Source organism: Bubalus bubalis, chromosome 4 (genome assembly GCF_019923935.1).
Source record: "Bubalus bubalis isolate 160015118507 breed Murrah chromosome 4, NDDB_SH_1, whole genome shotgun sequence".
Classification (NCBI taxonomy): Eukaryota; Metazoa; Chordata; class Mammalia; order Artiodactyla; family Bovidae; genus Bubalus; species Bubalus bubalis.
The window spans coordinates 116675802-116694682 of NC_059160.1; the positions used below are offsets into that span (position 1 = coordinate 116675802).

Here is an 18881-nt window from a genome sequence, read left to right on the forward strand (position 1 = left end):
TAAATGTGGCTTATGGCTTTTATTTTCTGACAGATAAAACCTGTTATATAGTGAGCACTTGATAAATACCTGTTAAAGTACTTAATTAATTAGTTAAATTTAAATAAATTCATTTGACATTGCGCACATATATATATATTGTTGAAGAGACTTTCTGCTACTCTATAGATGGAATTCCTGGTTTAGCAGTGAATCACGTTTGCATTGTCAAAGCATTATAAATAATGTATATTGTTAGGCTTCTAGTTTTACACAATGATCCATAGACAAGACATAGAGTATGGTATTAGAATTATAGAGTTGATTGTAAATGTTTTAAATTTATCAGTAATGTAAATGTGAAAGAATGGAAATTTAAAATTCTATTAATAAAACTAAAGCTGCTTCTTACTTTAATTTGTGAACTGATGGACCGTTGCTCAGAGCAGGAGAGAGAAGTACAGAGGAAGAGGAATGCGAAGACCCCGGTTTCCTCTTCTCATATACTGGCACATCAAGCAATGTAATACACAATTCATTAGTCATGATACACAGGTATGTACACATTATAAAAAACCTATACAATGTTTTGTTTGTGTGTGTATGTATGTATGTATGTGTGTATGGTTTCTTGTTAGTTTCCTTGTTTGTTTTTTGCTTTAGCAAATTATCACAAACTTAGTGGCTTTCAGTAGCACAGGTTTATTCATTTGAAGTTCTGTGGGTCAGAGTCTAGAATGAGTTCCGTAATGCTAAACTCAAGCTTGGCAGCAGGGTTATATTGCTTTCTGGGAAACTCTAGGGAAAGAACTGACTTTCTTGTTTATTCAGATTGCTGGCAGGCCTAAGTTCCTTACTGATGGAAATGACCATGGTCATTGTTTTCTTGGTATCTGCAGGCAGTGTACAATTTACAAACTGTTGTATTCTTGTGGTCTCAGTCCTTCATTTTCAAATCCAGCAATGGTGCATTGAGTTCCACTCACATTACATTGGCAGGAGGATTGTTTACCCACTGCTGCCATCTGTGAACCCACTACTCCAACAAAAATTCATTTAAAAATAAATAACTGTTATTCCTCTTCTTTAGTGTCATCTCTCTGACTGAAGCTTTCTTCTATTTTTGAAAGTCAGAATCACATTTAATCTACCCATATTGTCCAGGATAACTTTCCAATTCATGGCCCATAGACTTAATTCTATCTTCAAAATTCTCCTTGTCATGTAACTTAACATATACAGGCATAACATCAAGATTAGTATGAGAATATCTTTGGGTGTCTCACAGGAGATTTCAGTTCAGAAAAGTGCAGCATGATTAAGCCGCTGCTGTGAATAATTGATTTTGTTGTTGTTGTTAGGAAATGAGCAGAGGTATCTACCTCATTTGAGGAAACAGTCATCATGATTCTAGCATCTAGTTCCCAGAATTCTAGCCAAATACCCAGCCACAGTACCCACATGTGTTTGCTAGAAAAGTGCAGGTATCTGTTTTGAGCATAGCTCCTTCATGGTCTCTGAACTGAGCTATTTCCTGCCATACTAATGCTTCATAACCATCAACTCCCAAATTCCCTTTTATTGTTCTCTCTTGTTTTGAGGGTTCTGCTGAGGTAGAACTGCTTTAGACTAGGCCATCAATTTTCAGTCTTAGGTCTCCTCTACAAATTTCTCATTTGAAAATCCAGAGTTAAGGAACAACAGCTAACTGGGTATGCTCTTTTCATAATGATTGGTAGAAGTACCACCAGGCTGGAAGAGAATGCGTGTCAGTTTGTTTTGATCTTTATTTTAATTTATATTTGTTTTTAACTAAAACCTTGAATAATACAAAGGATACATTAAGTGATTGAAATAGTTTTCATTGAATGATTTTTTGGAACAAACTATTAGTGCTTCTTTTAGGTTATTCCAGTTGAAAAGAGTAATCCATTAGAGATACTGCTGAGTCAGATACTATTTGAAGAAGAAGCAACTTAAAGATATGTGTGTGTTTTTTTTTAAGTATGATCTTAGAATCCCTTTCCTCAGAATAACATATGGTAGTGATTTTTGTTTATTTTAATTAATTTTATTGGAGTAGGGGCTTCACAGATGGCAGCAGTGGTAAAGAATCCTCCTGTCAAAAAAAGAGACACAAACGACCCAGGTTCAACCCCTGAGTTGAGAAATCCCCTGGAGTAGGAAATGGCAACTCACTCTAGTCTTCTCCCTTGGAAAATTCCATGCACAGAGGAGCCTGGCAGGATACAGTCCATGGGGTCACAAAACACTGGTCATAACTGAGCATTCACAGATACAAACACACACACAAAGTTGATTTACAGTGTTATGTTGCTTTCTGCTGTACAGTAAAGTGAATCAGTTATACATATACATATGTTCACTCTTTTTTAGATTTTATTCCCATATAGGTCATTAAGATTATTGAGTATAGTTCTTTATGCTATACAGTAGGTTCTTATTAGTTACATATTTTATATATCAGACCAGATCAGATCAGTCACTCAGTCGTGTCCGACTCTTTGTGACCCCATGAATCGCAGCACGCCAGGCCTCCCTGTCCATCACCAACTCCCGGAGTACACTGAGACTCACCTCCAACAAGTCAGTGATGCCATCCAGCCATCTCATCCTCTGTTGTCTCCTTCTCCTCTTGCCCCCAATCCCTCCCAGCATCAGAGTTTTTTCCAATGAGTCAACTCTTTGCATGAGGTGGCCAAAGTACTGGAGTTTCAGCTTTAGCATCATTCCTTCCAAAGAAATCCCAGGGCTGATTTCCTTCAGAATGGACTGGTTGGATCTCCTTGCAGTCCAAGGGACTCTCAAGAGTCTTCTCCAACACCACATTTCAAAAACATCAATTCTTCGGTGCTCAGTCTTCTTCACAGTCCGACTCTCACATCCATACATGACCACAGGAAAAACCATAGCCTTGACTAGACGAACCTTTGTTGGCAAAGTAATGTCTCTGCTTTTGGTTGTTGTTTTTTTTTTTTTTTTAATTTTATTTTATTTTTAAACTTTACATAACTGTATTAGTTTTGCCAAATATCAAAATGAATCTGCTTTTGAATAGGCTATCTAGGTTGGTCATAACTTTCCTTCCAAGGAGTAAGCGTCTTTGAATTTCATGGCTGCAGTCACCATCTGTAGTGATTTTATATATTGCTGTGTGTATATGTCAATCCCAATCTACCAATTTATCTCTTTCTCCTTGGTAACCATAAATTTGTTTTTGACATCTGTGACTCTATTTCTGTCTTGTAAATAGGTTCATTTGTACCATTTTCCAGTTCAGTCAGTCCCTCAGTCATGTCCAACTCTTTGAGACCCAATGGACTAAAGCATGCCAGACTTCACCAATGCCTACAGCTTGCTCAAACTGATGTTGATCGAGTTGGCGATGCCATCCAACCATCTCATCATCTGTTGGCCCCTACTCCTCCTGTCTTCAAACTTTCCCAGCATCAGGGTCTTTTCAAATGAGTCAGCTCTTTACATCAGGTGGTCAAAGTATTGGAGTTTCAGCTTCAGCATCAGTCCTTCCAATGAGTATTCAGGACTGATTGCTGTCCAAGGGACTCTCAAGAGTCTTCTCCAACACCACAGTTCAAAAGCATCAATTCCTTGACGCTCAGCTTTCTTCAAAGCCCAACTCCCACATCCATACGTGACTACTGGAAAAACCATAGCTTTGACTAGATGGGCCTTTGTTGGCAAAGTGATGTCTCTGCTTTTTTATTATGCTGTCTAGGTTGGTCATAGCATTTCTTCCAAGAAGAAAACATCTTTTACTTTCATGGATGCAGTCACCATCTGCAGTGATTTTCAAGCCCCCAAAAATAGTCTCTCACTGTTTCCATTGTTTCCCAATCAATTTGCCATGAAGTGATGGGACCGGATGCCATGATCTTAGTTTTCTGAATGTTGAGTTTTAAGCCAACTTTTTCACTGTCCTCCTTTCACTTTCATCAAGAGACTCTTTACTTCTTCTTTGCTTTCTGCCATAAGGGTGGTGTCATCTGCATATCTGAGGTTATTATTATTTCTCCAGGCAGTCTTGATTCCAGCTTGTGCTTCATCCAGCCCAGCATTTCTCATGATGTACTCTGAATATAAGTTAAATAAGTAGGGTGACAATATTCAGCCCTGACATACTCTTTTCCCGATTTGGAACCAGATTCCAGTTCTAACTGTTGCTTCTTGACCTGCATACAGATTTCTCAGGAGGTCTGGTGGTCTGGTAATCCCATTGCTTGAAGAATTTTCCACAGTTTGTTGTGATCTACATGGTCAAAGGCTTTGGTGTAGTCAATAAAGAAGAAGTAGATGCTTTTCTGGAACTCTCTTGCTTTTTCAATGATCCAGTGGATGTTGGCCATTTGCTCTCTGGTTCCTCTGCCTTTTCTAAATCCAGCTTGAACTTCTGGAAGTTCACGGTTCATGTACTGTTGAATTCTGGCTTGGAGAATTTTGAGCATTACCTTGCTAGCATGTAAAATGAATGCAATTGTTCAGTAGTTTGACCATTCTTTGGCAGTGCCTTTCTTTGGGGTTGGAATGAAAACTGACCTTTTCCTGTCCTGTGGCCTAAATGGTCCTGTAACATTTTTAATAGTTATTATTTATTTTTTTTAAATCACCAAAAAGCCTTTTTTGCCCTATTGAAAATCTCCTTTATAAGACTATGTTTTTGCTATATCTGTGACTCTGATTTCAAATTAGTTTCTCAATGTCAATTTCCATGCAGCCTTTAACTACTCTTCAACTAATATGCATTTAATTAAGTTACATCATTGATTTCTCTTAATGAAAGCAATTGGTTCCTAATCGTCTAACAAAATCTTTGTTAAACCTTACTATTCATTCTTCAGTCATAGCGAATTATTTTAGATCATTCTAAAGTGTTCAATATGTATTAATACATTTGATCTCATGTTCTCTACTCACAACAGTCCTCTGTATTAGGCAGAATAAAGAATAGTGGATCTATGTTCTTCTACTTTAAATCTCAAAACCAAGTATCAACCTATACTGCCCAGATTCTTTAGAAAAGATTATAAATTCTTAAGCTTTCCTTCAAAACACAGTACTTAACTTTAAAGGTACCTAATAATTTTTCTTTGAAAATTGTTTTTATAATAGAGTTTAATTAATATTTAATCTAATTTAGATGGTAAATTATGATATGTAACAGAGAGATGATTGCCTATTTTTAAAGAAATATCTTTAAAATTGCTATGATGGTGTAGTGGTTACATGCAGGCTAAACATTGGCTTAAATCCCAACTACTTTAACTCACTAGCTATAGGGATTTACTTGATTCTAAAAATTTATCCTTTTTTCATCAAAGGAGATTAAAATAGCTATAATATTTTAAGAATTACTCAACAGCAGTCATGTAAGCATTTAGCACATATTCCAGCCTCTCAACTATTATTCCTGTAGCTCTGACATTGTTTTCCCATTAGTGACATAGTATGCCATTTAACCTGAATGGCTAAAAATAATACTTTTGAAATAAAAAAAAATAATAGTTAAAATCTGAGTATCTGAGTTTGGTTCCATACTTCAGTCTAGATTTTAAAGGTGTTATAGTATATTGCTTCATACTGTGGATCCCAGAATCACAGTTTCTTGTTGAATTTTTTACTTTTTAACCTAAAGGATACTAAAGTAATCACTTAATCTTTTTAGTCCTTGGTTTCTGCATCTGTGAAATTAAAGTGGTAATAGCATAAATTAATTTGCAAGGTTATAAATCTTACATAAATCTATGTAAAGCCTCAGGAGCATGTCTTACTTAAGTTAGTCATTCATGTTAAATTGTTCTGCATTTTATAAAGTTTGTATGAGGGAAGTATTTACTTTTGTGTGATGTCAACATTTGACATTAGATATAATGTTGTAGTCTTGCCCTGCAGGGATGGGAGATATAAGAAAGTACTACAAAAAATCTTATTAAATGTACTTTGTATATAAATGGTTTTATGTCACTGACAAGTATATTTTGAATATACAATTATGCTTATGATTTATGAACTCTATGAGACCAATGACAATATTATTGCTATAATTTTATTTTGCATTTGCATAGCCCTTTAAAGTTTAGAAAGTTGATTCATGTACAAAATTGTGTTTAATATTTACAAGAGTAATGTGTGAGGTTTACTTAAACAGGATTACTGATAAGAAAACTAATACTTAGAGACATTAAATAATTTGATGAAAGTTAAGCAAATTGAAAGTATAGGAATTTGAATTTAAATCCTGGTCTTCTGACATTCATAATAGTGAGTTTTTCCTTGGAATCAACATAAAATATTTTATTTAGGGATAGGTGTTATTTCACCTTTTAAGACAGGAGTAGAATCTCACCATGCTATCTTTATATAAGCCAAAAAAAAAAAAAATAAAACTTAAAAAAAAATTTTTCCCCAAAGAAACCTGATAACTAGCAATTATGTCCTAAAGTGAAACTATGCAGTCTCCAAAAATTAAGCCATTTCCTTTGTGATTTTTTAAAGCTGGTTTTTCCCCTTGAGATGAAAAATATTTACACTTATAGCCAGAAAAATTTGCTTGTAATTTTCACCAGTGCCACCTGGGAAATCCTTCACTTTCGTAAAAACATGGGCCATGTGGTCCATTTGACTCTGTGATGAAACCTCACATTCATGTAAGTTACTTATTTTATAGATATTCAAAGCAAGTTTTATTTACTTATGTCATGGATGAGAAATCTAGCCTGTCACATTTAGGGAAAATATACAAGAGATCTGGACATGTCAATGAATAATCCATGTTAAGAAATATATTACAGTATTTAAAACATTTCAAAAGCAGAGGTACCAGACACATTTGCTGTTGACAAAATAAAACTTCTTCCTAAAAAAAATGTGTGTATCTTCTCTTTCTACAAACATATATATATAGATACACACATACATATATATGTATATATATATATATTTTCTTTTCTCCAGGGGAAGTCAAACTACAGTCAACATACGGTGAAATTAATCAAGCATCTCATTTATTGTGTCTGATTGAATTTTAATAGAGCTGATAATCCAGTTTGACAATTTGCTGAATTGTTATCAAATATATTAAAAAATCTCTTCTCATTATGTATGACAGATAGTTAAGTGCTATAAATTATGGGATTCTGTAGGAGTAGGCTGTGTTATGAAGCCAAATGACAAGCACTTCTGGAGAGGGAGGAACTATTCTTAAGTGACCTCTGATAATAATTCACAGAGCATTCACAGGCAATTCTACACAGCCTCTTTTATTCTAGTCAGAATAACTGTTTCTTACTTGAACAAGAAACAAGTAGATAGATGGATAGATAGGTAACAGATAGATAGAACTGTTGAAAATAAGGCAATAGAAACTTCCTAAGATGAAATGAACAGAAGGAATGAAAAACAGATAAATAAATGGACACAACATCCAAGAACTATGGGACAATTTCAAAAGTATGACATATGCATAATTGGAAAATCAGAATGAGAAGATAGAGAAATAAGATGAAAAGTTCTGGATAGGATATTTGTAGCTAAATAGAGAATTTTCTAAAATTAATGATGGACCCCAAACCATCTCAGGGAACATAAAAAAGGCACTTCCAATAAAACAAAATAAACAAACAGTAAACCCTCTGTGTATCCTATCAAATTTCAGGAAACCAAATTAAAAAAAAAAAAAAAACAAAAAAAAAAACAACTTAAAACTGGAGGAAAAACAGGTTTCCTATTCTTGTCAGAAACCACCCAAGCAGAAAATAGAGTGAAATATTGAATATGCTGGAAGAAAAAAATGAAGAAATTTAGAATTGTATATAAAACAAATCATCCTTGAAAAGTAAATGAGAAATAAAGACTTTCTCTTTGAAAAATGAAAGTAAATGAAAATAAAACTGAAGGATCTTGTGACTAGTAGAGAAATGTAAAAATAAGTTCTTAGGACAGAAACAAGCTTGGATTTATATAAAGAAAATTAAGGTGTTAGAAAAAGGAAGAAAAATGAAGGCAAATTAAATATTGGTGTAAAATAATACTGTATAAAGAGATAGAAATAAAAATGCATTGGTTGATGATGACATGTGTTGAAGTTAAATAAATGACAGAAATAGCAAGGGAATGAAAATGCAGAATTGGAAATAATGTTAAAGGTCCCTGCATCATATGTGAAATAGTATGCTGCTATTTGAAGACAAAAAATGAAGGGCAATGACTAAGAAAATGACTTTAAAAAGTCCCAAAATAAATTTAAAATATTGAACTAAATAAAAATAAAATGAAACATTATAATGTGTGAGATGTAGTTAGTGTAGTGCTTTAGAGGGGAGATTTATGACATCAACTAATATATGTATTTGGAAAGAAGAAAGACCTAAAATCAATACTAAGCTTTCTCCTTAGGAAAATGAGAGATACACATGCTTAAATCAAGCAGAAGAAAATAAATAAAAACCTCAGCAGAAATCAATGGAATTGAGAAAAAGGAAAACAGTTGAGAAAATTGATCTAACAAAATGCTTGTTCTTTTGAAAAAAAAAAAAATCAGTAAAACTGACAAACTTTTAGAAAACCAAGAAAAAATCAAAGATGTACATATTACCAATCTCAGAGGACTCATCACTACTGATGTCATGGATATTAAAATAAAACTATAAACAACTTTCTGATAATAAATGGAAAAACTTACATGAAATGGGCCACTTCTTTGTATGACACAAAATATCAAAACTCAAACAAAGAAAAGTGGTCAATACAAAGAGCCATATATCTATTTAGAATTTAAATTGGAAATTACTAACCTTCTGTAAGAAAACATCAGACTCAGATAATTTCATTGGTGAATTCGACTGAATTTAAGGAATAAATTTAACTAATTCTTCCAAAATTCTTCCAGAAAATAGAGGAAGAGGGCATACAACTAAATCATTCTGTGAAGTTGGCATTACTTTAATATCAAAATTATATAGTAAGACAATAAAAGAAAGCTACAAACCAATATCTCTACTGGACAATGATGAAAATATTTTTCAACCAAAAATTAGCCTAACCACAAATATTTAAAAAAAATTATATGCTAAAATCAACTGAGTTTTTCATAAATGCACAGCTATTTCAAAACTGAAACTGATAAAATTTACTACATTAACAGGGTAAAGGAAAACAAATATATGATCAAATAAATTGGCACCAAAATCTTTCAGTTGAGTTCAGTCGCTCAGTCATGACCAACTCTTTGCGACCCCATGAACCGCAGCATGCCAGGCCTTCTTGTCCATCACCAACTCCTGGAGTCTACTCAAACTCATGTCCATTGTGTTGGTAAGGCCATCCAGCCATCTCATCCTCTGTCGTCCCCTTCTTCTCTTGCCCCCAATCCCTCCCAGCATCAGGGTCTTTTCCAATGAGTCAACTCTTCTCACGAGGTGGCTAAAGTATTGGAGTTTCAGCTTTAGCATCAGTCCTTCCAATGAACACCCAGGACTGATCTCCTTTAGGATGGACTAGTTGGACCTCCTTGCAAGCCAAGGGACTCTCAAGAGTCTTCTCCAACACCACAGTTCAAAAGCATCAATTCTTCGGCACTCAGCTTTCTTCACCATCCAAATATCACATCCATACGTCCTACTGGAAAAACCATAGCCTTGACTAGACGGACCTTTGTTGGCAAAGTAATGTCTCTGCTCCTTAATATGCTATCTAGGTTGGTCATAACTTTCCTTCCAAGGAGTAAGTGTCTTTTAATTTCATGGCTGCAGTCACCATCTGCAGTGATTTTGGAGCCCAGAAAAATAAAGTCTGACACTGTTTCCACTGTTTCCCCATCTATTTCCCATGAAGGGATGGGACCAGATGCCATGATCTTCGTTTTCTGAATGTTGAGCTTTAAGCCAACTTTTTCACTCTCCACCCTCACCTTCATGAAGAGGCTTTTTAGTTCCTCTTCACTTTCTGCCATAAGGGTGGTGTCATCTGCATATCTGAGGTTATTGATATTTCTCCCAGCAATCTTGATTCCATCTTGTGTTTCTTCCAGCCCAGCGTTTCTCATGATGCATAGAAGTTAAACAACTGCATATAAGTTAAATAAGCAGGGTGACAATATACAGCCTTGACTGACTTCTTTTCCTATTTGGAACCAGTCTGCTGTTCCATGTCCAGTTCTTTTTTTTTTTTAATTTTATTTTATTTTTAAACTTTACATAATTGTATTAGTTTTGCCAAATATCAAAATGAATCCGCCACAGGTATACATGTGTTCCCCATCCTGAACCCTCCTCCCTCCTCCCTCCCCATTGCTTCCTGACCTGCATATAGGTTTCTCAAGAGGCAGGTGAGGTGGTCTGGGATTCCCATCTCTTTCAGAATTTTCCACAGTTTATTGTGAACCACACAGTCAAAGGCTTTGGCATAGTCAATAAAGCAAAATTTAAAAAGAGTTTAAAAAATTTTTAAAAAGAGGCAAATATTTGCTTTAATTATAAACTCATTCATAACAAAAATTGAAACTAGGAATAGAGAGGACCTTTCTCAACTTGACAAAGAAAATCTACAAAACCTATAGATAACATCATACTTAATGATGAAAAACTAAACATTTTCTTCCTCCAATTGGGAACAAAACAATGATATCCTTTTCACTGCTTCTTCTTTTTTTTTTTTTTTTAATTTTATTTTATTTTTAAACTTTACATAACTGTATTAGTTTTGCCAAATATCAAAATGAATCCGCCACAGGTATACATGTGTTCCCCATCCTGAACCCTCCTCCCTCCTCCCTCCCCATTCCATCCCTCTGGGTCGTCCCAGTGCACCAGCCCCAAGCATCCAGTATCATGCATCGAACCTGGACTGGCAACTCATTTCATACATGATATTTTACATGTTTCAATGCCATTCTCCCAAATCTTCCCACCCTCTCCCTCTCCCACAGAGTCCATAAGACTGTTCTATACATCAGTGTCTCTTTTGCTGTCTCGTACACAGGGTTATTGTTACCATCTTTCTAAATTCCATATATATGCGTTAGTATACTGTATTGGTGTTTTTCCTTCTGGCTTACTTCACTCTGTATAATAGGCTCCAGTTTCATCCACCTCATTAGAACTGATTCAAATGTATTCTTTTTAATGGCTGAATAATACTCCATTGTGTATATGTACCACAGCTTTCTTATCCATTCATCTGCTGATGGACATCTAGGTTGCTTCCATGTCCTGGCTATTATAAACAGTGCTGCGATGAACATTGGGGTACATGTGTCTCTTTCCCTTCTGGTTTCCTCAGTGTGTATGCCCAGCAGTGGGATTGCTGGATCATAAGGCAGGTCTATTTCCAGTTTTTTAAGGAATCTCCACACTCTTCTCCATAGTGGCTGTACTAGTTTGCATTCTCACCAACAGTGTAAGAGGGTTCCCTTTTCTCCACACCGTCTCCAGCATTTATTACGTGTAGACTTTTGGATCACAGCCATTCTGACTGGTGTGAAATGGTACCTCATAGTGGTTTTGATTTGCATTTCTCTGATAATGAGTGATGTTGAGCATCTTTTCATGTGTTTGTTAGCCATCTGTATGTCTTCTTTGGAGAAATGTCTATTTAGTTCTTTGGCCCATTTTTTGATTGGGTCATTTATTTTTCTGGAGTTGAGCTGTAGGAGTTGCTTGTATATTCTCGAGATTAGTTGTTTGTCAGTTGCTTCATTTGCTATTATCTTCTCCCATTCTGAAGGCTGTCTTTTCACCTTGCTAATAGTTTCCTTTGATGTGCAGAAGCTTTTAAGGTTAATTAGGTCCCATTTGTTTATTTTTGCTTTTATTTCCAATATTCTGGGAGGTGGGTCATAGAGGATCCTGCTGTGATGTATGTCAGAGAGTGTTTTGCCTATGTTCTCCTCTAGGAGTTTTATAGTTTCTGGTCTTACGTTTAGATCTTTAATCCATTTTGAGTTTATTTTTGTGTATGGTGTTAGAAAGTGTTCTAGTTTCATTCTTTTACAAGTGGTTGACCAGAGTTCCCAGCACCACTTGTTAAAGAGATTGTCTTTAATCCATTGTATATTCTTGCCTCCTTTGTCAAAGATAAGCTGTCCATATGTGCGTGGATTTCTCTCTGGGCTTTCTATTTTGTTCCATTGATCTATATTTCTGTCTTTGTGCCAGTACCATACTGTCTTGATAACTGTGGCTTTGTAGTAGAGCCTGAAGTCAGGTAGGTTGACTCTTCCAGTTCCATTCTTCTTTCTCAAGATCGCTTTGGCTATTCGAGGTTTTTTGTTTTTCCATACAAATTGTGAAATTATTTGTTCTAGCTCTGTGAAGAATGCTGTTGGTAGCTTGATAGGGATTGCATTGAATCTATAGATTGCTTTGGGTAGTATACTCATTTTCACTATATTGATTCTTCCAATCCATGAACATGGTATATTTCTCCATCTGTTAGTGTCCTTTTTGATTTTTTTCACCAGTGTTTTATAGTTTTCTATATAGGTCTTTAGATTCTTTAGGTAGATATATTCCTAAGTATTTTATTCTTTCCATTGCAATGGTGAATGGAATTGTTTCCTTAATTTCTCTTTCTGTTTTCTCATTATTAGTGTATAGGAATGCAAGGGATTTCTGTGTGTTGATTTTATATCCTGCAACTTTACTATAGTCATTGATTAGTTCTAGTAATTTTCTGGTGGAAAAGAAGAAGTAAAGCTCTCACTGTTTGCAGATGACATGATCCTCTACATAGAAAACCCTAAAGACTCCACCAGAAAATTACTAGAACTTTTCACTGCTTCTAAACGTATCAGAAACTACCAAGATTTCTTTCAATATATGAATGAACAAACTGAAGTACATCTATACAATGGAATACTGTTTGGCAATGGAAGGGAATAAGTTATTAAGAAATGAAAAGACATAGAGGAAACCAAAATATATATTGGTAAATGAAAGAAACCAGTTCTAAAAAGAGAAGACAATAAATGACTTCACTGATTTGACAGTCTGGAAAAGTCAAAACTATAGAAGCAATAAATAAAACTGGTTTCCAGGTACAAGGAGAGAAGGAAAGAGTGGGCATTGAACAGCTAAACACACAGGAGATTTTAGAGTGGGAACACTGTTTTGTGTAATACTATAATGGTGGATGCATGACTCCATTGGTCAGAAATCACATGTATGAAACGAGTTCCCAGTCCCGGTTCGATGCACGATACTGGATGCTTGGGGCTGGTGCACTGGGACGACCCAGAGGGATGGTATGGGGAGGGAGGAGGGAGGAGGGTTCAGGATGGGGAACACATGTATACCTGTGGCGGATTCATTTTGATATTTGGCAAAACTAATACAATTATGTAAAGTTTAAAAATAAAATAAAATTAAAAAAATAAAACATGAAAAAAAAAAAGAAATCATAGAACTTTACAGCACAAAGACTGACCTTAAATGTAGCAAATTTTAAAAATTATTTAAGAAGTCAAGGGAACCCAAGATGAAATGCAAAATAATACAGATGAATTAAAATTTTAATATTAATTTTAATACAGTAAAATGAATGATAAAGTTAGAACTGCACTCTCATTAACAATATTGTATCCCATAAAAATCAGTTCAGTTCAGTCGCTCAGTCATGTCTGACTCTTTGCAATGCCATGAATTGCAGCACACCAGGCCTCCCTGTCCATCACCAACTCCTTGAAAACACACAGACACATATGTGCACATATATGCACACTATCATTGAACAGTTTTAATTGATGGATGGTAAGGATCAGGTTTCTCACTCTTGCAATAGGGATTTGAAGATAAAGAGAGTAAACTAGCATGATTTATGTGGTAATGGATTAGAGTCTGAACCATCAATATGAACACATTTTCACTTAATATAAATACAGATAATTATATATATAGTTATTTACAAATTTATATACATGCATAAATTAGTATACACATTTAACATTTCCTAGCTCTCTCAGCTGAGAGAGCCTCGGAGCAAAGACACCTAAGTATCAATAAGCATCAATCAGTTCAGTTGCTCAGTCATGTCTGCTCTTTGCGACCACGTGGACTGCAGCCCACTAGACTTCCCTCTCCATGACCAACTCCTGGAGCTTGCTCAAACTCATGCCCATAGAGTCAGTGATACCATCCAATCTCATCCTCTGTCATTCCCTTCTTCTCCTGCCTTCAGTCATTCCCAGAATCAGGGTTTTTTTCTGAGTCCATGTTTTGCAGCAGGTAGCCAAAGTATTGGAGTTTCAGCTTCAGCATCAGGAATGATTTCCTTTAGGATTGACTGCTTTGACTTTGTTGTGCAAAGGAACCTGAAGAGTCTTCTCCAGCATGACAGTTCAAAAGCATCAGTTCTTTGGCGCTCAGTTTTCTTTATGGTCCATCTTTATGGTCCATGTATGGACGTAACAGAATCCATACATGACTACTGGAAAGATCATAGCTTTGACTATACAGACCTTTGTTGGGAATGCCCCTGCTTTTTAATATGCTGTTTAGGACTGTCATAGTTTTTCTTCCAAGGATAAAGTGTCTTTTAATTTGATGGCTTCAGTCATCATCTGCAGTGATTTTGGAGCATAAGGAAAAAAGTCTATCACTGTTTCCATTGTTTCCCCATCTATTTGCCATGAAGTGATGGGACTGGATGCCATGATCCTTGTTTTTTTAATACTGAGTTTTAAGCAAGCTTTTTCACTCTCCTATTTCACTTTCATCAAGAGGCTCTGTAGTTTCTCTTTACTTTCTGCCATAAGAATGATGTCAGCTGAGTTTGTCTTCTAATACCATTCTCAAGTAAAAATAACCCTTAGGGTTAGGGTTAGGTTTAGGTCAGGACACTTTAGAAAACTAGCTGACTTTGAAACTGGGCCAGGAAACACCTAATAGGACCCTTGATTATCTTGTAGTACCAAGACAACAAGGATGTGCCCCCACTCAAAAAAAAAAAAAAAACTTCAGTAATTATAGTACGGCAAATGGACACACGAATAAAACTAAAGAGCTCCCATCAGCCAAAGCTAGAAAATTTTCAACAAAAATAGAGCAGTATTTTATTGAAATATCAATGAAATGTTGTTCAGTTCAGGTCAGTTGCTCAGTCATGTCTAACTCTTTGTGACCCCATGGACTGCAACATGCCAGACTACCCTGTCCATCACCAACTCACAGAACTTGCTCAAACTCATGTCCATCGAGTCAGTCATGCCATCCAAATATGTCATCCTTTCTCCTCCTGCCTTCAATCTTTCCAAGCTTTTTCACTCTATTCAGCTGCATTTAGAAAAGGCAGAGGAAGCAGAGGTCAAATTGTCAACATCTGTTGGATCATTGAAAAAGCGAGAGAGAACCAGAAAAACATCTACTTCTGCTTTACTGACTGCTGCTGCTGCTAAGTCGTTTCAGTCGTGTCCGACTCTGTGCAACCCCATAGACAGCAGCCCACCAGGCTCCCCCATCCCTGGGATTCTCTAGGCAAGAACACTGGAGTGGGTTTCCATTTCCTTCTCCAATGCAGAAAAGTGAAAAGTGAAAGTGAAGTCGCTCAGTTGTGTCCAACTCTTAGCGACTCCATGGACTGCAGCCCACCAGGCTCCTCCATCCATGGGATTTTCCAGGCAAGAGTACTGGAGTGGGGTGCCATTGCCTTCTCCGCTTTATTGACTATGCCAAGCCTTTGACTGTGTAGATCACAACAAACTGTGGAAAATTCTTAAAGAGATGGAAATACCAGACCACCAGACCTGCCTCCTAAGAAACCTGTATGCATGTCAGGAAGGAACAGTTAGAACTGTACATGGAAAAACAGACTGGTTCCAAATTGCGGAAAAAGTAGGTCAAGGCTGTATATTGTCACCATGCTTATTTAACTTATATGCAGAATACATCCTGAGAAACGCTGGACTGGATGAAGCACAAGCTGGAATCAAGATTTCTGGGAGAAATGTCAATAACCTCAGATATGCAGATGACACCACACTTATGGCAGAAAGCAAAGAAGAACTAAAGAGACTCTTGATGAACCTAAAAGAGGAGAGTGAAATTTGGCTTAAAACTCAGCATTCAGAAAACTAAGATCATGGCATATGGTCCCATCACTTCATGGCAAATAGATGGGGAAGCAATGGAAGCAGTGAAAGACTGCTTTATTTTGGGGGACTCCAAAATCACTGCAGATGGTAACTTCATCCATGAAAGTAAAAGATGGTTGCTCCTTGGAAGAAAAGTTATGACCAACCTAGACAGCATACTGAAAAGCAGAGACATAAAGGTCCATCTAGTCAAAGCTTTGGTTTTTCCAGTAGTCACATATGGATGTGAGAATTGGACTATAAAGAAAGCTGAGTGCCAAAGAATTGATGGTTTTGAACTGTGGTGTAGGAGAAGACTCTTAAGAGTCTCTTGGACAGCAAGGAAATCCAACCAGTCCATCCTAAACGAGATCAGTCCTGGGTGTTCATTGGAAGGACTGATGTTGAAGCTGAAACTCCAATACTTTGGCCACCTCATGCGAAGAGCTGACTCATTGGAAAAGACTCTGATGCTGGGAGGGATTGGGGGCAGGAGGAGAAGGGGATGACAGAGGATGGGATGGCTGGATGGCATCACTGACTTGATGGACATGAGTTTGGGTAAACTCTGGGAGTTGGTGATGGACAGGGAGGCCTGGCATGTTGTGATTCATGGGGTTGCAGAGTCGGACATGACTGAACGACTGAACTGAACTGAACTGAATGACCTTCAAAAAGCACAGTTTGAAGAGAGGAAAATAAATCAGATAAATATTACAGTGGCGAACCCTGAAAGACATTACTTTAAACCAGTTGATGAAGGTTAAACTCAACAAAGCTGATAATATGTAACCTTGATATGATACAATGAGCATGGCACTTCACTTCTGTGATCTTCCTCTCGAAATACTATATAACTCCATTGTAATCATGATAAAGATATCAGAAAAATCTTGAAATCTTGAACGAAGGACATTCTGCAAATTTCCTGGTAAATATTCCTCACACTTAAAAAAAAAAATTTGAAACCTGTTACATCTGAGGGGAGTCTAAGGGAACATGATGTCTAAATATAATGTGCTATTCTGAGTAGGATCCTGGCACAGAAGAACATTCTGTTAAAAGAAACAAATAAGCAAAATGCCTGTGGATAAAGTATGAACTTGAGTTAATAATAATGTATCAATAGTATTTCATTAGTTGTGATTCATTTGCCATATTAATGTGAGATGTGAATAATAGCAAATACTAGGTATTTCAGTTCAATTGCTCAGTTGTGTCCAACTCTTTGCGACCCCATGAATTGCAGCACACCAGGCCTCCCTGTTCATCACCAACTCCCAGAGTTCACCCAAACTCATGTGCATCAAGTCAGTGATGCCATCCAGCCATCTCATCCTCATCAGGGTCTTTTCCAATGAGTCAACTCTTCATATCAGGTGGCAAAAGTATTGGAGTTTCAGCCTCAGCATCAGTCCTTCCAATGAACACCCAGGACTGATCTCCTTCAGGATGAACTGGTTGCATCTCTTTGCAGTCCAAGGGACTCTCAAGAGTCTTCTCCAACACCACAGTTCAAAAACATCAATTCTTTGGTGCTCAGCTTTCTTCACAGTCCAACTCTCACATCCATACATGACCACTGGAAAAACCATAGCCTTGACTAGACAGACCTTTGTTGGCAAAGTAATATCTCTGCTTTAATAATAGAGTGTACTTAAATATTTGTGTTATTTTTGCCACTTTTTTATGAATCTAAATGATTCTTTTATAAAAAGCTTATTAAAATATAATATATTCCAATTATTTACATATATATTATTAAAAGATACATATTAGGCTATCTTCAATGTTTTACTGCTTTTTTTGTCTTTTACTTTCTGTTTTGCTGTACAGAATTATTATCTATACTTGAATCTGCCTGAATGTTTCAGATTTACATGTTTTTTTGAGAGTCAATATTATTTTCACTAATATTTTAAACTGAATTTTAAAATATTTGATAAGATAGATATTAGCATATTTTGGAAACACAGTCTTTTTTTTTAATGGGTCAAAAGTAATATAAAGAGAAGGATGACTGTTGCATGACATTGCCTTATCTATAAAGTTGGTGTAAGTGTGGTATAAGTTCTTCAAAGAAACATTTGTCTCATTCTTCAGCATTAAGAAATATTTGAGAGAAACTCAATATCGAATCTTCCATGCAACCTGGGAGATAGTATAGAAATTAAAATTCTATATAGCCTAAAATTGAAATATTTACATGGATGTGATTATTCTATTCAGGATATGTGTGTGTGTGTTTGAAGATTTTTTTTCTATTCCTTGTAATTCTTTCTCTTCCAATTGTTTTCAACTTGTATAAATAGAATAAACAGTGCAAAATTGCTCATACCCTCACATATGTATGGTTTAGGAGGAATTCTCAGAGAAAGAAATTTTTAGCTTCATTCCACAAAAAGGATGCTGCAATTCCATGTAAAAATTACATTTTGATGGCTCTGATTGTGTACCTTCATGGAAAAAACAAAATCCTATAATTTCAAAACACATCTACTATAGCACTTCTCTTTTATGATAATCCTTAATTCTTGAGAAGTATACATTATCAATCAGAGAAGGCGATGGCACCCCACTCCAGTACTCTTGCCTGGAAAATCCCATGGACGGAGGAGCCCGGTAGGCTGTAATCCATGGGGTCGCTCAGAGTCAGACAGGACTGAGTGACTTCACTTTCACTTTTCACCTTCATGCATTAGCGAAGAAAATGGCAACCTACTCCAGTGTTCTTGCCTGGAGAATCCCAGGGACAGGGGAGCCTGGTGGGCTGCCGTCTATGGGGTCGCACAGAGCCGGACAC

General features: G+C 36.2%; 1 long non-coding RNA gene across 1 annotated transcript in view; it reads left to right on the forward strand.

Annotated features, from left to right (window-relative positions):
* The first annotated feature begins 418 nt into the window (after window positions 1–418).
* The window catches only part of LOC123333114, an 80389-nt gene continuing 61926 nt past the window's right edge, over window positions 419–18881 (forward strand). The window contains exon 1 of the long non-coding RNA XR_006550267.2: window positions 419–534. This is a non-coding gene — a long non-coding RNA (uncharacterized LOC123333114). The remainder of the gene's footprint in view (window positions 535–18881) is intronic.